Source organism: Chiloscyllium plagiosum, unplaced genomic scaffold, assembly GCF_037043375.1.
Source record: "Chiloscyllium plagiosum isolate Xiang-an unplaced genomic scaffold, Cpla_swu_hap1 HiC_scaffold_2, whole genome shotgun sequence".
Classification (NCBI taxonomy): domain Eukaryota; kingdom Metazoa; phylum Chordata; class Chondrichthyes; order Orectolobiformes; family Hemiscylliidae; genus Chiloscyllium; species Chiloscyllium plagiosum.
Window position 1 is genome coordinate 136571776 of NW_028270140.1, and position 23897 is coordinate 136595672.

Below are 23897 nucleotides of genomic sequence, written 5' to 3' on the forward strand. Positions count from 1 at the left end.
TCCACACTGGCTTAACACAGGAATAAAAGCAGTCAGCCTGATCCTGAAGGAACCATTACACGACGGTCAGATTTCCTATATCCATCGGATTTTTTTATACACAAATAATTATTTTATCCTCACTGACCAGCTGAGCCCCATTTCTCAGCCTGAGAATTTGATTCAACACGTCTCTCTCTTTCTCTCTCTCTCCCTCACCTTCTCCACTCTCCCTAACACACCATGGAGGTCCTGATTGCTTTCTCAGGATCACACACATAGCTGATCTGGTAAAGTGAAAGCAAGAATAAGCAACAGATAAACAAGGAATGGAATGTAATATAACACGTATTCCAAACATTACTTAAAGATCAACACGACTATTGCATGTACCGTACCTGATATATTGCAATTTTAACAGTCAATTAAAAGAAATTGCTTATTCCCTCTGAAGGAATTGATGCCACGCTAGCCTGGTTGTTCAGGTATTAGTCGCTCACACACCATGAATAATGACTGTTTGTGCAACACTCAGAGGCTGAACCGGCCTCGCTGATATTGTAGCAGAAGAATTCAAGAGCATCAAAGACAGTAAAGGAAATCAGCAAGAAATAATGCATCTTTAAAATCTGTCACAAACAGGATTGCATTTCTGTCTTCCTGACAAATTTACAATGTCATAAATATTGCAAGGTATGATTAAAAAAATACTTGAAGGAAAGAAAGAATGAACATTTTTCACATCCCTAGACGTAACACAATATTTCACAATCAATGAATTATTTTCAAAAAGCAGTCACAGCTGTTCTGCTGTTTGATCCGAATGTTTCTGAAGATAATGGGGCATAAATTCATCTTGGTCTGCAACACAAAGCAATCAATAGTGAACTGGAAGCCTATTTTGCACACTGTCCAACTTTCTTTTCCACTGGCTTCAATTGACTTGCATTAAAGTCCAAGCCGCATTCATATTAGTCAGTCTCCTTTCTACTTCTGCACCCAACTCATTCTATTTCACCAAGAAATTTAATTCAGATCCAATGACTTCTACAATATTCAACTGGACCAATTTCTCAATTTCCCAGTGTTCTATGTGCCAATGTTAGAATGTTGACTTTATTGACTATTCATTAAAATCTGTGAATATTAGTTTTAGTGCAGTGTATCAGCAGTTTCCTAATATGTGATTTTAACTGGGGAAAGTTTCCATCAGCAACAATGTTCCATCTGTGTTCAATGCCATGTGTATGGAAAAATCCTTGAGTGGTGTGATGTAAACTGTAAGATTATTATGTACAGTTTAGAACATAGAACATAGAACATGGAATATTACAGCGCAGTACAGGCCCTTCAACTCTCGATGTTGCACCGACCTGTGTAACTAATTTGAAGCCCATCTATCCTACACAATTCCATTTTCATCTTCATTACACTACATCACCCTACACTATTCCATTTTCATCTTGCATCATTAATTTTTAATGTTAGTTGCTGTAAACTTGGATTACGGGCTTGGAATCAGTCATTCTTCTTTGTGTTAATAATTAATGTATAAGTATTCCTGTAACCATACCGATTTCTTATCAAAACTGTTTTTGAAACCTGGCCCTAGAGTGAATGAGTTTTAGGCAGTAATTAAATTTTGTTTATTTTAGAGTGATAAATTTGTGTGATAAATAATGGGGGCCTCAGAGATTTGTTAGAAAGCTTTGAGATTTTTCTTGAAATTTCAAGGGAAACATCAGCTATCAAGTCATAGAGATGAACAGCCTGGAAACAGACCCTTCGGTCCAACCCGTCCATGCCGACCAGATATCCCAACCCAATCTAGTCCCACCTGCCAGCACGTGGCCCATATCCCTCCAAACCCTTCCTATTCATATACCCATCCAAATGCCTTTTAAATGTCTGTTATTGAGAGAATTTTAGTTTCACTCTTAACTTTGAAGTATGGAGACTTTGGATCAGAATGACTGGAGAGTCATAGAGTCATAGAGATGTATAGCACAGAAACAGACCCTTCAGTCCAACTCAGCCATGCCTACCAGATATCCTAACCTAATCTAGTCCCATTTGCCAGCACTTGGCCCATATCCCTCCAAACCCTTCTTATTCATATACCTATCCAGATCCTTTTAAATGCTCTAAATGTGCCAGCCTCCACCACTTCCGCTGGCAACTCATTCCATATACACATCAACCTCTGCAAGAAGAAGTTACCCCTTAGGTCTCTTTTATATCTTTCCCCTCTCACTGTAAACTTTTGCCCTCTACTTCTGGACTCCACCACCCCATGGAAAAGACTTTATCTGTTTATCCTGTCTATGCCCCTCATGATTTTATAAACCTCTATAAGGTCACCCCTCAGCCTCTGATGCTCCAGGGAAAACAGCCCCAGCCTATTCAACCTCTCCCTTTTGTTCAACATCCTGGCAACATCCTTGTAAATCTTTTCTGAACCTTTTCAAGTTTCACAGCATCCTTTCGATAGAGAGCACAAAAGAGACGGAGATTTAGCGAGTTAAGCCATCAGACTGGAAAGTTAGTGTTAGTCCCAGACCAGAAGTGTAGGGATAAAACTCCAGAAGTAGTTAGTTAAGCTGAGTACATTCAAGCTCAGGTGTATGATAGCTCCAGGAAGACACTATCTTCCATTCTAGTTTAAAATTTGAAGTCACAAGCAAACTTAAACCAATCAAGATGTTTGATGCAGAGATTCTGATATGAGTATTATATGAGTGGTGTCATCAGGAGTGACTTGTTTGGTATATTAATCTGTTTTGCTTCTTTTCAATGTATAAAGGAGTGTTTTAAGATTAATGGGATTGTACTTCTATGGTGTGTTTAAATTCTTTAAATTTGTACTATAAGCAGATAGTTTGGATTATTCTATTTTGTCTCCATTCTTTTTGCAATAAGCTCCCACTTTGTTGATAAAACAAAACCAGCAGCATTGCACATTTATCGTTCAGTGAGAGATCACCTTGTTAAAACCCAAATATTCAAAAACAAATCTATCAGACCAGGTTACTGTCTGGGATCTGGCTTATCCAGTAATATTCATTCATTCATTCATAGGAATCGCTGCCTAGGCCAGCATTCATTGCCCATCCCTAATTACCCAGAGGGCAGTTCAGAGTCAACCACATTGTTGTGGGTCTGGAGTCATACAGGCCAGACCAGGTAAGAATGGTAGTTTCCTTCCCTAAAGGCCATTAGTGAACCACATGAATTATCAGTGGTTTCCTGGTCATCATTTGGCTTTTAATTCCAGATTTCTATTGAATGCAAATTTCGCCATCTGCCATGGTGGGATTCAAGTCCAGAACATTAGCCAAGTCTCTAGATTAATAGTTTAGTGATAATACCACTAGGCCATCACCTCCCCTCCATCACTTCATCTGCTGAGATCATAAAAATGGAAACTTTCTTTGCCCATTATCATTCACTGTTGTGAAAGAATGAAAGCAACAACTTGCATTAAACAGTGCTGTTCATATTCACAGGGCATCCCACAAAGCATTGCTTAAATAATCAAATAATGTGATTTTCTTTCATATTCTTTCATGGAGTCATACATTCATACAGCATGGAAACAGACCCTTCAGTCCAATGCATCCATACTGACCAGAAATCCCAACCTGCCCTAGTCCTACTTGCCAGCATTTGGCCCATTTCCCTCTAACTTTCATGGAATGTGTACACCACTGAGAAGATCAGCATTTGTTGCTCATCACTAAATAACTAGCGAGATAACAGGCTACCTTCAAAAGAAGAAATGGTTCTAGTAAGGTTGTGGTGTATTCCTTGAAAAGAGGAATGGAAGGTAAATAAACCCAGAACACAAAAGGCACATGCCATTACATGTTATGGGTTAGTATGGTTAGAGGATTGGTTAACTAACAGAAAACAAGGAGTGGGAACAAATGGGTGTTTTTCAGGTTGGAAATCACTGGCGAGTGGTGTGCCTCAGAGATCAGTATTGGGACCACAATTATTTACGACTTACATAGATGATTTAGAATTGGGAATCAGGTGTAGTGTGTCAAAGTTTATAGATAATTGTAGAGCAAAGTGTGCAGGAGGATACTGTGAGTCTGCAGAGGAATAACGATAGGTTAAGTGAGTGGACAAGAGTCTGGCTGATGGAGTACTATTTTGGTAGACATAACAACAAAATAGTCTATTATTTAAATGATGAAAGACTGTAGCATGCTGCTGGGTGTCCTTGTGCATGACAAAAAAGGTGGTTTGCAGTTGCAGCAGGTAACTGTGAAGGCTAATGGAACGTTGCTCTCCATTGCTAGAGGGATACAGTTTAAAAACAGACAGGTTATGGCTGCAGGTGTATAGGGTGCTGGTGAGGCCTCATCTGGAATACTTTGTACGGTTTTGGTCTCCTTACTTGAGAAAGGCTATACTGGCACTGGAGAGAGTACAGAGGAGGTTCACTAAATTGATCCTGTAGTTGAGAGAGTTGGCTTATGACGAGAGATTGAGTAGGCTGGGACTATATTCATTGGAATTTAGAAAGTGGGGGGGAATCTTACATAAATATGTAAAGTTATTAAGGGAATAGATAAGATAGATGTAAGGAGATCGTTTCCACTGATGGGTGAAACTACAGCTAGGCGGTACAGAATCAAAATAAAGGGGAGCAAATTTAGGATTGAGCTGAGGAGGAACTTTTTCACCCAAAGGATTGTGAATCTGTGGAATTCCCTGCCTACTGAAACAGTTGTGGCTACCCCATTGAATGCTTTTAAGGCAAAGATGATAGATTTTTGAACAGTAAAGGAATTAAGTGGAGTGGTGAGCAAGTGGATAAGTGGAGCTCAGTCCATTAAAAGATCAGCCATGATCTCATTGAATGGTGGAGCAAGCTCAATGGGCCACATGTTGTCCTCCTGCTCCTATTTCTAATGTTATTATGTTCCCTCCGTGAAAAGGAAGTTAGAATTTAAGTCACAGAAGAACAAGTGTAGAAGTCAGGTTGAAAATGGAATTGGGAACCAGGCAGAATAGAGAAAATGCAGAAGGAAAGTTATGTTAAAATGAGGAGCAAAGAGGTATTATGAAAAAACATTAGCAATTAACATAAAGCAAATACTAGTATTCCACAGACACATAAACAATACAAGTGTGATAAAAAGAAGGGGCCAATATCAGGATTTGCACAGGGCAGCATGGGGTAGAATTGAGGTGTTAAATGAATAGTTTGCATCTACTTATAAAATCATGAGGGGCTCAGTTAGGGTAAATAGACAAGGTAATTTCCCTGAGGTGGGGAGTCAAAAACTAAATGGCATAGGGTTAAGGTGAGAGTGAAAAGATTTAAAAGGGACCTAAGGGGCAACTTTTTTACATGAAGGGTGGCACGTGTATAGAATGAGCTGCCAAAGGAGGCTGGTACAATATTAACAATTAAAAGGCATCTGAATGGGTATATGAATAGGCAAGGCTTAGAGAATGGTACTAGATTAATTTAGGATATCTAGTTGGCATGGACGAGTTGGATCAAAGAGTCTGTTTCCATCCTGTATACTGTATCTCTATGACTCTGCGACTCTGTCTATACTAAGGATGGAGATGTTGCCTAGTCCACGGTGACAGAGGTTAAAACTCAGTCACTAGAAATGTATATTAGATGGACTATTTATACTTAAATTTGATAAAGTTGTCAAAGCACCAGGAGCAGGTGAAACCTAACTAAGAATATTGAAGGATGAGACGGTGGAAATTGAAGAATCAGTGTCAATTATCTTTCAGTTGTCCTAAGACTCCTGTGCTGCCAGAGAGCGAGAGAATCAGAGAATTAGATTAGTTTAGATTACTTACAGTGTGGAAACAGGCTCTTCGGCCCAACAAGTCCACACCGACCCGCCGAAGCGCAACCCACCCATACCCCTACACTTACCCCTTTAATCTAACACTACGGGCAATTTAGCATGGCCAATTCACCTGACCCGCACACCTTTGTGACTGTGGGAGGAAACCGGAGCACCCGGAGGAAACCCACGCAGACACGGGGAGAATGTGCAAACTCCACACAGTCAGTCACCTGAGTCGGGAATTGAACCCGGGTCTCTGGCGCTGTGAGGCAGCAGTGCTAACCACTGTGCCACCGTGCCGCCCAGAATTGAAGGTGTAAAATGCTTGTTCCGAGGATTTGTAAGGATATTGTCTTACAGGCCATTAGGTTAACTTCAGTGCTGGGGAAACTTATGGAAACAATTTCTTTCCTTCATAGGCAGTGGTGTCATTGGCTAAGCCAGCATTAGCTGCCCTATTGGGCAATTGCACCATTTAAGAGTCAGTCATGTTGTTGTGGGACATGTAGGCCAGACCAGGTAAGGGCAACATTTCCCTTCACATTAATAAACCTGATGGGTTCTTCCCCAACCATTGACAATAGTTTCATTTGACTCAATTCCAGATTTTTATTGAATTCAAATTCCACCATCTGCCAAGGCAGTAGTCAAATCCTGGATTCATAGTCCAGCTGTAATGCCACTTGGTGAGTGCCTCCGTTAATTTTCTTTTCTTGTTTTCCAAAGAATAGCGGAGGTTGAGGGAAGATTTATTTGAGATATTCAAAACTCTAAGCAATCTGGATAGTATAGTTGGGAAGGACTTTGTGCCTTTAAAGAGAGGTGAAGGACTAGAAATCATAGATTTAAACTATGATTGGTTGAAAGGTTAGATGGGAAATGAGGAAAATCCAGGTCTGGAGCTCAATAACTGAGAGGGGAGGAGAGACAGAAGTCCTCAGCTTATTCAAATTTGTATGAGAATGCCCCTCAAGAGCCGTAACATACAGGGCTAAGAACTCAATGCTGGAAATTAGGTTTCAGCTAGATAGCTTAGTTTTCTGTCAGCACAAAGGTGATGGGCCAAGTGGCCTTTTTTGTGCTATAAACAGACTATGATTTGAAGAAAGGAATTCGTACTGGAGTAACATTAGGATGTTGACCAGTATTGGATTAGAGTTCTGAAGAGAGACGTGAGAAGACAGATTTTTTTTGGACTAAAAGGTACGTAGTTAAGTGGTGACCTGATTCAATTTCTTCAAAATTGCATTGAGATTTGATGAAGTAGTGGTAAATTTCAACTACTGAGCAGTATGATAGAAATGAATGGGCTTAAAATCTCATTTTCTTCGTGATAATTTTCAATTAGAAATTGTATCTTCACTGATTCCTCAAGCAGAAAAGATAGTGTTTCCCCATTCTCTCTTTGAAAACTCTTCACAATTTTAAAATACCGAATAAATCTCCTCTGAAATAATCCTGTTCCACTGGAAATGATCAAAGTATCTCAAGTATCCCACTGCTATATTTTCTCATTATTGTTGCTATTCTGGTAATCATATGCTGTGTATTTCCAAAGATCAATGTCATGGTTTTATGTGAATACTTGTCATAGAATCATAGAATAAAATAAACCAGATTTACATTTGGCCCACTATTAATGTTCTATCCAATTAAGTCTTTAGTATGACTTTACAAATTATAATAAAGTTACAGCATAAATATTTTTATGGATAAATCAACAGAGGAATGTAATTGTTCCTTTTATTTTACTGTTTTACTTGCATCTTGCACAAAATCTGTTACTCCACTTCCTTTCTCTACCAATTATACACATGTTCCCTTACAAAGCAATCATTTTTCACTTTCCCTCCTGCCACATCTCATCCCAAGCGCTGATGTTTTCCTACACATCATTCATGCCTTATCCTGTGTATTCAAACCCACCCTCCTCTTACCACACTGGATAAAAACCAAGGGGCGAGACAAAGTCTTTTCCACTAACAAAATGCTACTATCAAGACTAAAATGGTATTTTGCCTACTGCATAAATTAATAACAATGTGTATATGAATTACAATGCCAATGTGATGCCAGTCATATAGGCTGTACATACCAATAAGCGGAAGGTTGTATCAAATCGCATGTTCACTTTCATATTCACAATAAGCAGAATAGTGACTGTACTCAGCCATAATGGCAGCATCGTGGCTCAGTAGTTAGCACTGCTGCCTCACGATGACAGGGACCTATGTTCAATTCCACCTTCAGGTGACTGTCTGTATGGAGCACAGAACATAGAACAGTTCAGCATAGTGCAGACCCTTCGGTCCTCGATGTGCCGGCCTTCTATCCTACTCTAAGATCAGTTTGCACATTCTCCCCGTGTCTACTTGAGTGTCCCCAGGTGCCCTGGTTTCCTCCCACAGTCCAAAATGTGCAGGTCAGGTGAATTGGCCATGGGGAATGCAGGATTATAGAGTGTGTGGGTGGGTGGATGCGCTCTGGAAATCGGTGTGGACTCGATTGGCTGAATGGCTTGTTTCCTCATTGCAAGAATACTATGATTCCATGTTTACAAACTTGTGACTATAGTGTACAACATCAGATGTGATTTTATGATTTTTTCATAAGTGTTGTCCAATTGTAAGACCATAAGACACAGGAGCTGGAGCACACCATTCAATCCATCAAGCCCATCAATGAGATCATGACTCATTTGATAATCCTCAACTCCACTTTCCAGCTTTTTACCCATAACCCTTCACTCCCTTCCGATTAAATATCTGTGTATCTCAGATTTAAATATTTTTAGTAACGCAATATCAAAAACCTTCTCAGGTAAAGAATTCCACAGATCCATGTGAAGAAATTACTCCTCATTTCTGTCTTAAATGTCTGACCACTTATTCTGAGATTATGCCCCGATCCTAAATTTTCCCACAATTCCCCTAAGAATCTTTCATGGTCCAATAAGATTTCCTTTTCTTCTTATATATCCCAATGAGTTCAGGCCTAATTTACTCACCCTGTCCTCATCAGTAGTCATGAGTTGGAGATGCCGGTGTTGGCCTGAGGTGTACAAAGTTAAAAATCACACAACCGCAGGTTATAGCCCAACAGGTTTAATTGGAAGCACACTAGCTTTTGGAATGCTGCTCCTTCATAAGGTGGTTGTCTGATGAAGGAGCAGTGCTCCGAAAGCTAGCGCTTCCAATTAAACCTGTTGGACTATAACCTGGTGTTGTGTGATTTTTAACTTTGTCCTCATCAGACCATCCCTCTATACCTGGTCTCAGCCTAATGGACCTTCTCTGGACTACCTCCTATGATAGTATGGTGCTGAAAAAGCGCAGCAGGTCAAGAAGTATCTGAGGAGCAGGAGGATCGCCGAGCAGGAGGATCGACGTTTCGGACATCAGTCCTTCATCAGGAATAAGGCTAATGCCCGAAACATCGATTCTCCTGCTCTTCGGATGCTGGCTTATCAGCTGTGCTTTTCCAGCACCACACTCTCGACTCTGATCCCCAGCATCTCCAGTCCTCACTTTCTCCTATGACAGTATATCATTTATTAGATAAGGGGCCCAAAACTGTTCACAATATTCCAGTCATGTTCCAACCAATGCCTAGAAAACTTTTAGCAAAGCCTCTCTTTTGTACTCTCTTCCTTTTGAAAGAAAGGCCAATATTTCCATCACTCTTGCTGAAATTTGACACTGATTTTTTTTGTGATTCATTGATGAGGACTACCAAACTTGTCCACCTTGCAGCATTGTGTAGTCGTTCTCCACATTATATTCTATCTATCAAGATTTTGCCCACTGGTTCAACCTGTCCATATCACTCTGCAATCTCTCTGTGTCATCCTCAACACTTGACTTCTTACCCACTTTTGTGTCATCCACAAACTGAGCTGAAATACATTCATTTTCTTCATCCAAGTCATTAATATATTGTGATAAGGGTGTGGAATGTCCTACCTGCTAATGTAGTCAACTCAGCCACATTAGGGAGATTTAAACAATCCTTAGATAAGCACATGGATGATTTTGGGATAGTGTAGGGGTACGAGCTGAGAATGGTTCACAGGTCGGTGCAACATCGAGGCCCGAAAGGCCTGTTCTGCGTTGTATTGTTCTATGTTCTATATATTGTAAATAATTGTGACCCCAGCACTGATTTCTGTAGCACTAGTTAGAGGTTACCATCTTGAAAATGCTCCCCCTTATCCAAACTTTCTACCTTTTATTAACTTACCAATCTTCTATCCATGCTAATATGCTACCTCCAACACCATGGACTTTTATTTAAGAAGAAGCTGAATGTGTGACACTTTATCAAACACCTTCTGAAACTCCAAATATATTATATTGACTGCTTCCGCTTTATCTATCCTGCTTGTTACTTCCTCAAAGAATTCTACTATGCTTGTCAGGCATGATTTCCCCTTCATGAAGTCATGCTGACTCTCCTTGATCTGCCTGACTCTACTTGAGGTGGAGATGGTCCAGAGCATCGAGTTCCTGGGGGTGATGATCACCAGCAATCTGTCCTGGTCCATCCATGTCGATGTGATGGTCAAAAAAAGCACAACAATGCCTCTACTTCCTCAGGAAATTCAGTTAGTCCACAAAGACTCCTACCAACGTTTATAGATACACCATAGAAAACATTATATCTGGATGCATCATGGCATGGTATGGCAACTGCTTTTCCCAAGACTGCAAGAAACTACAGGGAGTCATGAACACAGCCCAGTCCATCACATAAACCAGTCTTCCATCCACCACCTCCAAACAGACCCCACCAGAGAGTGCCTGCCACCAGAGAGTGGGCAGCACGGTGGCACAGTGGTTAGCACTGCTGCTTCACAGCGCCTGAGACCCGGGTTCAATTCCCGCCTCAGGCGACTGACTGTGTGGAGTTTGCACGTTCTCCCTGTGTCTGCGTGGGTTTCCTCCGGTTGCTCCGGTTTCCTCCCACAGTCCAAAGATGTGCAGGTCAGGTGAATTGGCCATGCTAAATTGCCCGTAGTGTTAGGTAAGAGGTAAATGTAGGGGTATGGGTGGGTTGCGCTTCGGCGGGTCGGTGTGGACTTGTTGGGCCGAAGGGCCTGTTTCCACGCTGTAATGTAATCTAATCTTATACTTCCCTCTGCCTTGGGAAACTAACCAACATAATCAAACATCCCTCCCACCCCACCCTTTTCCGTCCGGCAGAATACATAAAAGTTTGAATACATATACATACAGATTCAAGAACAACTTCTTCCCTGCTGTTATTAGACTTTTGAACAGATCTCTCAAACATTTTTATTGATCTCTCTCTGCACCTTCTCTATGGCTGTAACATGGTATTCTGCACTCAGTTCAGCTACCCTGATGCACTTTTTATAGTATGATCTGCCTGTATAGCACGCAAGACAACACTTTTCATGATATCTTGGTATATGTGACAACAATAAATCAAATCAAATCAAATATTATGGATTTCTAAATGTCCTTCTATTACATCTTTAATAATATACGCTAACATTTTCCCAATAACAGTTAAGCTATCTAGTCTATCGTCACACATTTTATTTCTCCTTCCTTTTTTAAATAACATGTTAACTTGCTAATTCTGAAAGCATGAAGCATCATACTAACAACCAGTTTAGTTTATGAGTTGATTTTGCAATGTGGCAACTTATACATCCTAAAAGCTATGTTTAATCTTACACAGGGTTTAGTCCTTTGAGGGCAAAATTAATTTGTCCAGGAGTTATGCCCTTTCAATTAAATAGGAACCCTCTTCCTTGATACATTCCCCATAGCACATCTTAACCAATCAGATATTGATTTTTTTCTAATACTTTGTACATAACTGCTTTGCGGTAAATGTTTCCTGGTAAATTCTCTATGCTAATACCTCAACCTACCAAAGTAGGACCCTTGTGGTGCAGTTGTAGTGCCCATATCACTGAGCCATGAGGACTGAGTTCAAATCCCACCTGCTCTAGAGGTGTGTAATAACATCTCTGAACAGGTTGATTAAAAACAATCCATCTCTCACACAACCAGCATCCTGTCTCATGCAGGAGAAATTCTTGTTCCCTTTGAAATGTGATAATCCTGCATCAGTCCTGATGAATGCCAGATGAAAAGTTACAAAAGAATGTGTCTTTTTCCAGTAATCATTGAAACCCAACAGTGTGGCAGCAGGCCACTCAGCCCATCAAGTCCACATCGCCCTGCAAAAGAGCCAACTCCCTACCTTATAAATTTGCTTTTCCCATGGCTCATCCACCTAGCCTGCACGTCCCTGGACACGATGGCAACTTAGCATGGCCATCCACCTAACCTGGCAAAAGTGAAGACTGCAGATGCTGAAAATCAGAGTCTAGATTAGAGTGGTGCTGGAAAAGCACAGCTGATCAGGCAGCATCTGATGAGCAGGAAAATTGACGTTTCGGGCAAAAGCCCTTCATCAGGACATAGAACATAGAACATAGAACATAGAAAAATACAGCGCAGTACAGGCCCTTTGGCCCTCGATGTTGCGCCGATCCAAGCCCACCTAACCTACACTAGCCCACTATCCTCCATATGACTATCCAATGCCCGTTTAAATGTCCATAAAGAGGGAGAGTCCACCACTGCTACTGGCAGGGCATTCCATGAACTCACGACTCGCTGAGTAGAGAATCTACCACTAACATCTGTCCTATACCTACCACCCCTTAATTTAAAGCTGTGCCCCCTCGTAATAGCTGACTCCATACGTGGAAAAAGGTTCTCATGGTCAACCCTATCTAAATCCCTAATCATCTAGTACATGTCTATTAAGTCACCCCTAAACCTTCTTTTCTCTAATGAAAACAGCCCCAAGTACCTCGGCCTTTCCTCATACGATCTTCCTACCATACCAGGCAACATCCTGGTAAACCTCCTCTGCACCCGTTCCAGTGCCTCCACATCCTTCCTATAGTATGGCGACCAAAACTGCACACAATACTCCAGATGCGTCCGCACCAGAGTCTTATACAACTGCAACATGACCTCAGGACTCCGGAACTCAATTCCTCCACCAATAAAAGCCAGTACGCCATATGCCTTCTTCACCGCACTATTTACCTGGGTGGCAACTTTCAGAGATCTGTGTACATGGACACCAAGATCTCTCTGCTCATCCACACTACCAAGTATCCGACCATTAGCCCAGTACCCCGTCTTTTTGTTACTCTTACCAAAGTGAATCACCTCACAATTACCTACATTGAACTCCATTTGCCACCTTTCTGCCCATCTCTGAAGCTTATCTATATCCCACTGTAACCTGACACATCCTTCCTCACTGTCAACAACTCCACCGACATCTATCATCTATCCACCTAACCCACACATCTTTGTGCTGTGTTAGGAAGCTGAAGCACCCAGAGGAAACCAACACAGACACAGGGAGTTTATGCAAGCTCCACACAGACAATAGCCCAAGGCTGGAATCGAAACAGAGTCCCTGGCAGCAGTGTGAACCACTGAGCCACTGTACCACCCCAATAGTTTACGATTAAATAACATCAATGGACTTGTCAAAGTGAAAGGGCTTTAAACTAATGAATCCCTAATATTAGCAGTTATTTGTGCCAAATCACTGAGAATGACTACTGAGAAGACAAAGATAGGTAGTAATCATGACAAACTTTTATTTCAATAACACCTTTAACAGGATGTCATAAAGCTGTTTATTGTCAATTAGGGACCTACCTCAATGCACAGTCTGTGCACCATGAACATAACAGCCTGTTTCTACACAGAAAGCTCTTAGTTTTGAGCTAACACCCAAATAATCAATTTCAGGAACGTTGGTTGAAGTATAGTTATTGGTCAGGAGGAGAATACTGTACTAATTTTCTTCAAATAATACCATGGAAACATTTATGACCACCTAGGAAACCAAATGCTCATCTCATCCCCTTTGTCAATCTAGACTATCCCCTCAGGTTTCTGGACTGGAGCAAGAAGCTATGAGCATATGAGCACACAGAGGACTTGTCAAGGAAGGTGATGTCCTAGTTCTATTACTATTAGAATGTTAATACAGAGACCCAAGTAATGATATGGGAATCTGGGTTTGAATCCCACCATGGCAGATGCGTGGATTTTGAATTAGTAATAGAATGATGAGTTATGAAAGTGGGCAGGAATGTTCCGGGAGTGAGGTTGAGGTGAGATAAGCCATTATTATAATGAATGGCTGAGCAGGCTAGCAGGGCTGACTTGTCTACTCCTGCTCCTAGTTGTTACACTCTTACATAGTTCTTATGTTCTTATGATGAAGATTAGGCCAAGAGATTTGAGCAAATTTCATTTCGAGGGGATGAGAAAAGAATTTGGCAAAATAAAATGATCAACCGTTATTTGCTAGAGATCAACAAGAAACATTAAAAGCTGCAGCAGTAATTGAGCATGCTGGAGAAACTCAGCAGGTTTGGAAGCATCTGTGAAGAGAGAAACAGAGTTATCCCTTAAGTCAGGTGACCCTTAGTCATTCAAGGACTGTGTTCAACATCTTGCAGGGAAAATATATTCCACAAGGAGGAAAGAGCAAATGAGCCACCAATGAGACTCCATGGATAAATAAGCATTTAAAAAGCAATTAAGGGGAACAATTAAGGGTTAACAAGGAGGTGCATCTTCACCAAAGAATGGTAAGAGAGAAGAAAGAAAGAAGAAGAGAATGCAACAAACTGAATAATGCTCACAGGACATGACAGGGTAAATATGGAGAGAATGGTCCTGAACATTCCCACAAGGGAAAACAGGGGACATAATCTCAAAATAAGGGTTCACACACACTTAAGGTAGAGATCAGAGCAATTTCTTCTCTTAGTTCGTAGTCTAGGTTTGGAATTCTTTACTGCAGAGAGTTTTTGTGATTGGGTTGTTAGGTATATTCAAGGCTGAGATAGAGAGATTTTTATTCAGTAAGGAAATCAAGGGATATGGGAAAAGGACAGGAATGTGGAGTTAAGGATGATCAGAGTAGCCATAATCTTATTGGGATCAAAGGTCTACTTCTGAACCTCTGTCATTTGGTCTTATAATCTTAAGGCAAAGCAAAACTATGAAACTAAATCATCAAAGGAAGATAAAGGAAAACAGTAAAATATGTTGCAGCCACATCAATACAAAAAGGATGGCTACAATGGAAAAGAGATGAAGGGATATTATTTAAATGATAAACAGGGCAATATCACAAATAATGCTAGTGTGATGACGGGAACATTAAGTAAATACTTTGGTTTGGAATTTACAAACAAATAGATATGGTATTAAATGACAAGATGAGTAATGAATTAAATGCATTTAAATAAAAAGTGCAGTTAAGTAATAATAAACAAAGAAATTCAGTGACAATTAAACCCTTGATCCAGATAATTTTCCAAGTATACTGAAATAATCTATGGAAGAGGTAGCAGAAGCATCAATCCTTACAATTAATAATACCATAGAAAGAAAAGTGCAGTACCAGAGGATTAATGGATAGCTAATATAATCCTTACATTTAAAAAGAGGATCAGAATACACCCTGTGAGTCATATTGTATGATTTCACCTACCTCTTTGGTTAGCTGCTACAAAGTTAATTTAAAAAGATCCCATCCCTTGTGATTACCTTTCTTCTGGACCATATATTTTAAAAGAAACCAATTAAGCCAGGCTTTTTTGAGTTAACCAAGAATGAGTTTATTAATTACTAACCATGAGAAGATTTAATAATGCTACACACATTCACATTACATATAGGTTGGAAATAAGGTGTGAGTCCACAAAGATCAAAGGTTTAAAAGAGTAGTCACTACAGATCAGTCTCTGATTTGTTCATGAAGAGCACACAGTTGATCATTGCAATAGAGGCTAGACATAGCATTGATGTTGACAGTTATAGTCAGTTTTATGATCCTTAGTTTTACAGATTGTACGAGATTCTGTTGTTCTGATTTCTTTTGACAGTGAATTAATTCCAGCATTCAGAGTCATTATGTTGTCCTACATACTTTTGTCTGGTTGGAAGCACTTGTAACGTGATGGAGTCTTCCTTTACCTGAAACACAGAGGTGCCGAGGAGATAGTCTTTTAACTATGACCCATCACAGCATGTAAATGCTCAAACTCAAGTTGGCACATGTGAGGATCTTCATTCTCATTGCAAAACTTCAGTGGAGTCAAAACTGGCTTATTAACCCATGGCATTGTGCATTTTTCAAAGAGCAAAATACAGAGTCTGTCTGTAGTTTAGGGCATAATCTGCAAGGGGTGGATTGCTATTGAGCAGGATGTCATCTGTCCCTCATTATCTTTATAGCCACAAGAGAGCACAGTCCAGTTTACTTTGACATGCCCCTTTCCACCTTTGAAGTGTTGTTGTTTGTAGTTACCTTCGCATCCATAGGTGTGATAGTCAGCGTGTCTCTTGCTCCAGACAGCCACTTAATTTATATCCACAGCCATTTTCAGTCCTCTTTTAAATAAAACATATTTTGTAATCACGAGTTAAAAATGTCCACACTATTTCAGGGTTTTGACCCAAGGTCATGTGCAAATAATCCACAGGTCCAGGCTAATGCTGTTGGGAGAAGGGTTCAACTCACTCCATCGCAGCTGGTGAAATATGGATTCAATTCATAGATCTGGAAATATAAAGATACTCGTAGTAATGATGACAATGATAACTGTCATGTATTTTCATAAAACCCCAACTGGTTCACTCATGTCCTTTAGGAAAGAAAATCTGCCAAAGTTACCTGACCTGGCTGACACGTAACTCAAGCCTAGTGGAATGTGGTGGACGCTTAATTGTCCTTTGGAATGACCTGACACCTAAGTCCCAGGAAAGAAGAAGAGGAGAATAAACAATCAAGCATTTGGCTTTATTTCCAGAATGTTATACTGTCTCAACTCTTTAGAATTCTCTTCTGAAACCTGCAATTTTCAACATTCTCCTGGACTTTTACACACTTATCAAAACTTATCATTTTAAGCAAACATTCGGTCACCATTTCTTCAATATGGCTTAGGATTCGATCTTTTATCCCTTCATATATTGTTTTTACTCACCTTAAAGGACCTTGGAAAGTCTTCTATGGAAATTGATGCTATTTTAAAAGTGTTTGTTGTTCAGGAAGGACCTTTATAAAAAAAAAATATATTACAAAATTATTAGTGATATAATTGGTCAGCTACAAATTGTCCTATCAAATGTTGAGGGTCAAAGACATTGAATTCTGTTCAAATCCCATTCTGCACAGTTAACTGCAATTTGGTCAGTTATTCCTTTGAGATGAAATTATGCTGCACAATATTCAGACATAGTGCATTTGAAGGAGATCTGTTTGTCCCCTTAATTAACAGGGAGCAAGAGGATTACAATATTGAAAAAGTTGCTCAAAGTAATTTTATATGTCCAAATTAAGCATTTATATATTTATACCGACATCAAAATTTAATGCTCAAAAATTAATACCTCAATTTATTTATAATATTTTTACAAAAATTACTATGATTTTGTACTTTTGAAGGTCTGGAATGCTGGGCCTTTAATTTATTTGATTTAATTTAATTTAATTTAACAGTCCATCTTCCGCAGCTACACTGGCACCACTCTCCAGCTTTTCCTCCGCTACATCGATGACTGTATTGGCGCTGCCTCGTGTTCCCACGAGGAAGTTGAACAGTTCATCCACTTTACCAACACCTTCCACACCGACCTCAAATTTACCTGGACCGTCTCAGACTCCTCCCTCCCCTTCCTAGACCTCTCCATTTCTATCTCGGGTGACCGAATCAACACGGACATTTACTATAAACCGACCGACTCCCACAGCTACCTAGACTGCACCTCCTCCCAACCTGACCCCTGTAAAAACGCCATCCCATATTCCCAATTCCTTCGTCTCCGCCGCATCTGCTCCCAGGAGGACCAGTTCAAATACCGAACAACCCAGATGGCCTCCTTCTTCAAAGACCGCAATTTCCCCCCAGACGTGATCGACGATGCTCTCCACCGTATCTCCTCCACTTCCCGCTCCTCTGCCCTTGAGCCCCGCCCCTCCAATTGCCACCAGGACAGAACCCCACTGGTCCTCGCCTACCACCCCACCAACCTCCATATACATCATATCATCCATAGTCATTTCCGCCACCTCCAAACGGACCCCACCACCAGGGATATAATTCCCTCCCCTCCCCTATCAGCGTTCTGAAAAGACCACTCCCTCCGTTACTCCCTTGTCAGGTCCACAGCCCCCACCAACTCAACCTCCACTCCCGGCACCTTCCCCTGCAACCGCAAGATATGCAAAATTTGCGTCCACACCTCCCCCCTTACTTCCGTCCAAGGCCCCAAGGGATCCTTCCATATCCGCCACAAATTCACCTGCACCTCGACACACATCATTTACTGCATCCGCTGCACCCGATGTGGCCTCCTCTATATTGGGGAGACAGGCCGCCTATTTGCGGAACGTTTCAGAGAACACCTCTGGGACACCCAGACCAACCAACCCAACCACCCCGTAGCTCAACACTTCAACTCCCCCTCCCACTCCACCAAGGACATGCAGGTCCTTGGACTCCTCCATCGCAAGACCATAGCAACACGACGGCTGGAGGAAGAGCACCTCATCTTCTGCCTAGGAACCCTCCAACCAAAAGGGATGAACTCAGATTTCTCCAGTTTCCTCATTTCCCCTCAGTCCCATCCCTCGAACTCAGCACCACCTTCCTAACCTGCAATCTTCTTCCTGACCTCTCCGGCCCCACCCCCACTCCGGCCTATCACCCTCACCTTAACCTCCTTCCACCTATCGCATTTCCAATGCCCCTTCCCCCAAGTCCCTCCTCCCTACCTTTTATCTTAGCCTGCTTGGCACACTCTCCTCATTCCTGAAGAAGGGCTCAAACCCGAAACATCGATTCTCCTGCTCCTTGGATGCTGCCTGACCTGCTGCGCTTTTCCAGCAACACATTTTCAGCCCTTTAATTTATTTATCTTGACACAATTTTTTTCAAAAGAATTTGGTGTCGAGAGTCTAGGTACCTTTGTCCCTAAGATGGTGCCATAAATGGTGACTTGTAAACCTTTCAGGATCTTCATGTGACTACATATGGCAATGAACCTAATTCCAATTCTAAAATATTTTTCTAAACTGAAGTTACTTTCATGATCCATGACTGGTGGCTCTATCAGTCCAGGATTGCGGGATGATTTGGAATCCTTTTAGGATATAGACAGGCTTTCGTCCTTCTATGTGGGTAGTCGAACTTAAATAGAGGGAATAGAGGAACCGTGTGCAGTGCCTTTTTAGGTACGAACTTTCCACAGGTCTTACTAGCAGCTCAAGAAACAGAGAAAAAGCTGCCTCATGCTACCATCTAGTGGCAATCTATAATGTTCTTCTTTGTGTATAATGGAGGCTTACAATAGAATTAACAAGGACAAAATGCCAATTTTCTTTCATTTTCTTGGAACATGGAGCAAACTAGAGGGCCCAAATGGCTTATTCCTGCTCTGAATTCATATGTTTGTAACTTCAGTTATGAGAATAAATTGACAAAGTTAGGTCCCATTTCCCTGGTGAGATGAACGCTGAGAGGAGATTTGTTATGTTTCAAAATCATGACATTTAGAACAAAGACTGGGCTTGACTTCCAACTGTTTGCTTCCTGTTACCGACAAAGCAGACAACAGGCCATTGATAAGAAGGGTTAATGGGGTGTATCCACGATGTAATTTGCCAGGATGGTCTGCATCCAGCAGTGCCTACTTGGACAGAGTGGGTAATCTTGCCGCAAAAGGAAAAAGAAGGAGAGGGCATGGAGTTAAAGTAGTGCGCAAAACAAGCAAGGACGATGTGAGAAACAAAACGTTTTCACACAGCAATCACTGCCTAGAAGTATAGTGGAGTCAGTTTCAGTTGAGGCATTCAGGAGAGCATTGAATGGTTATTTGGATAAAAATGCCGTGCAGAGACATGGGGAGAAGAATGGGCAACAATTAGTAGAATTGGAACAGGCAGGATAGGTCAAATGTCATTCTTCTGTGCCATAACAATTCCGTGAATAAAGAAACTGGAGTGGGTTTTCAGCTCCTTGGGCATGTTTTATCATTCAGTGAGATTATGGTTAATCAGTGTCTTAATATCATTAACTTTGGCTGGACAGTCAAGCCTGGTCTAATGATCGATTGATCTCAGTTTACAAATCCTTCACATTTTCAACTCATTTTGCAGAATTTTATTCTACAAGTACAGCATCATTCTTTAGTGGTTGGTGCTATCTGCTTTATAATTCTGCACACTGCTCCTCCCCATATCTCGCCTTCCCACCCATTTATACCAAAAACCGTTCTAAAAATGGTGTAATCCTACATTTGCATTTTTAAGCAGTTTTCTGGCTTTTGAGATAGTGAACAGCTGGACGCTGACCATCCTGGCAAATTACATTGTGGTTACACCCCACTAATCCCTTTTTTTCCGTGGTCTGCTGTCTATTTTGTAGGTAGCAGGCAACAAACAGTTGAAAGTCAAGCCCAATGTTTGTTCTAAATGTCAATGTAAAAAATGCTCTGCTGTGAGTCAAATAGCTCCCGCTAATAGTCTCTGAAAGCAGAGCATCTGGCAGAGATCTATTAAAAGTCATGGGTGTGAAAAATAATAGAACAATAATTGATCAGATAAGATTCTTGCGTAATAACACTCACTAAAGTACAAAAGAAAGCATTCTTTGCCCCCTGGTGGTAATTCAGAGTAGTGTCTTATTTCTGGCAGCAGCTTAAAAAGAGCTAAGATCTATGGTACATATTTGAATTTAGCAATGCAATGTTAGACGATTTTGTACACTTATTTAAAAAGTAAATACTATTGGAAAATATGGTTTTTTGATTGATGGATTGCTGTTGTGATCACAGTACAATGCTGCTGTTCCACACCTAGATACCAGGAGCTGCTATAATGTGTGAAAGTCACAGCATTATGAGTAAAAATGGTTTATTGTCAATCGCTCTGTTGTGAGGAGGTGACGGCCTAGTGTTATCATGGGGGACTGTTAATCCAGAGACGTAGGTAATGTTCTGGCAACCTGGGTTCAATTGGTGCCAAGGCAGATGGTTTAAATTGAATCAAGTATAAAAATCTGGAATGAAGAGTCTAATGATGACCATGAATCTATCGCTGGTTGTCAGGAAAAATCCATCTGGTTCGCTAATGTTCTTTAAGGAAGAAACTGCCAACGTCTTTACCTGGTCTTCCCGCTCCTCCGCCCTTGAGCCCCACCCCTCCAACCGCCACCAGGACAGAACCCCACTGGTCCTCACCTACCACCCCACCAACCTCCATGTACAACGTATCATCCGCCGTCATTTCCGTCACCTCCAAACGGACCCCACCACCAGGGATATATTTCCCTCCCCTCCCCTATCAGCGTTCCGAAAAGACCACTCCCTCCGTGACTCCCTCGTCAGGTCCACACCCCCCACCAACCCAACCTCCACTTCCGGCACCTTCCCCTGCAACCGCAAGAAATGCAAAACTTGCGCCCACACCTCCCCCTTTATTTCCCTCCAAGGCCCCAAGGGACACTTCCATATCCGCCACAAATTTACCTGGACCTCCACACACATCATCTATTGCATCCGCTGCACCCGCTGCGGCCTCCTCTATACTGGGGAGACAGGCCTCCTACTTGCGGAACGTTTCAGAGAACACCTCTGGGACACCCGGACCAACCAACCCAACCACCCCGTAGCCCAACACTTTAATTCCCCCTCCCACTCCACCAAGGACATGCAGGTCCTTGGACTCCTCCATTGCCAGACCATGGCAACACGACGGTTGGAGGAAGAGCGCCTCATTTTCTGCCTGGGAACCCTCCAACCACAAGGGATGAACTCAGATTTCTCCAGTTTCCTCATTTCCCCTCCCCCACCTTATCTTAGTCAAATCCCTCGAACTCAGCACCGCCTTCCTAACCTGCAATCTTCTTCCTGACCTCTGGGAGCATTAAATGCTGGCCTGGCCAGCAACTCCCTCATGCTCCCTCTGGGAGCATTAAATACTGGCCTGGCCAGCAACTCCCTCATGCTGTAAATCCAGAACTGATCCCTGCGGAACTCCACTTGTAACTGGGCTCCAGGCTGAATATTTACCACCTACCACCACTCTCTGACTTCGACCGGTTAGCCAGTTTTCTATCCAATTGGCCAAATTTCCCTCTATCCCATGCCTCCTGACTTTCCGCATAAGCCTACCATGGGGAACCTTATCAAATGCCTTACTAAAATCCATGTATACTACATCCACTGCTCTACCCTCATCCACATGCTTGGTCACCTCCTCAAAGAGGAGTTTTGTTTGCTGCATTTCATTAGTTCACAAGATGAGGGTGTCACTGGCAGGGCCCATTATGACCCATCCTGAATAGCCCTTGAGAAGGTGGTGGTGAACTGAATTCTTAAACCACTGAAGTCCATGTGATGTAGGTATATCCACCATTCTATTAGGGAAGGAATTCCAAGACTTGGGCTCAGCAATGCAGTTTCAAGTCAGAATTTGTGTTTCAGTTGCAAAAATATAATTAGCTCATAAAAAAAACTTTATCTACATTCACAGAAGCAGTTCTATACAGTCTTTGCTTATCCAGAAAAGCAAACATTAGAATTTGACATTCTCTGCTTTGCACAAACCAAAGGCGTTTCTTACACGTGCAGGGCACCATTTACTGACATTGAGAGTCTGATAACTGAATGGACCCATATTTAACTTCAGCAGAAAGACCTCAAATGGCAGTTGCCCCAAGCTTTGCTGCATCCCTCAGAATGTAGTCCTAGGCCTTGAAATGTGCCAGTCTGCAACACTCAGTCAGGGTCAACTGTTTGCTCTGGAAGACCAACAGGTTTCAGGCAGACCAAAGAGCATCCTTCTCGAGTTGATGGCCCTCCAGCCACAGTCGGTTTTTGTCTCGGTGTGCATCCCAGGAAACAGACCATAGAGCACAGAGTCCTGTGTCACAGAACTGCTCGGAATGGACCTTAACAAGAACCACTGCATCTGTCTCCAGACTTCCCTTGCAAAGGCACACTTCAGAAGATATGTGATAGTCTCTATCACCCTGCAGGTGCTACAGGGGCAACGTGCAATGGTGCAGAGAACCTGAACTTATATGAAGGATCTCACAGGCAGTGCCCTTCTCACCATCAGCCAGGCAATGTCCTAGTGCTTATTGGAAGGTTCTCATGATGAGGAATTCTGACAAATCACTTTGACAATCTGCTCACGGAACCACATGACAGGACCCCTCCACTACTTTTCCCTCAGGGTCTTGAGGATGCCACCTGCTGACCACTTCCTGATGGACTGGTGGTCAAAGATATTTCTCTTTGCAAATTTGCCAATGAAGGACAGAAGAACAGTCCAACTACTTGGAACATTCCACTGTACCAAGTCCCATCCTTCGCAACACCAGGGAAATGTAGAACCGCAGTACCTAGTGACACTTGGTGTTTGCATACCAAGGGTCTATGAACAGCTTGCTGCAGCCACACACAAAGGTGGCCATCAGGATGAAGGCAGCGTGAGGCACGTTCCTCCCCTCCAGATGAAGTGGAAGATCAACTCGAGTGTCTGTAATGGCGCAGGATTGGGAATGGGCCAGATCTGCTCCCTGTACAATAAAATGATTTGGCAATGTACCATAAGGGTCGGGTGAGGCTGGTACTTGTTCAATGCCAATGCCTATAGAATGGGGGGACTGTGTATGTGTGTCCATTATCCATGGGGCGTGTGCCCTAAAATGTTGGTGACTCTTGCCCAAAATGGAGGGCCAGAGGAGCAAGCAGTGAACTGGAATTGCTGGGGGTCAGCTCTGACTTCAACATAAGGAATTGTCATCATCATCTAACGGCTGAGAGCATCAGAAACTGTATATTAATGAGGTGGGATTACCAAATAATGGGATGTTAGCACCTGCTAATACATGCAAATAAGTCCCTCACTGCTCACGAACGAGACTCTCATCTTATCTCATCAACACTTGGTTCAAAAATGGGACTTGCTTCTCTCGATATCGAA

The 23897-nt window shown here is 41.9% G+C and overlaps 1 pseudogene; it reads right to left on the reverse strand.

Moving 5' to 3' along the window:
* Window positions 1-22605: 22605 nt before the first annotated feature.
* LOC148151998 (uncharacterized) lies at window positions 22606-23257 on the reverse strand (annotated as a pseudogene).
* Between the last annotated feature and the right edge of the window lie 640 nt (window positions 23258-23897).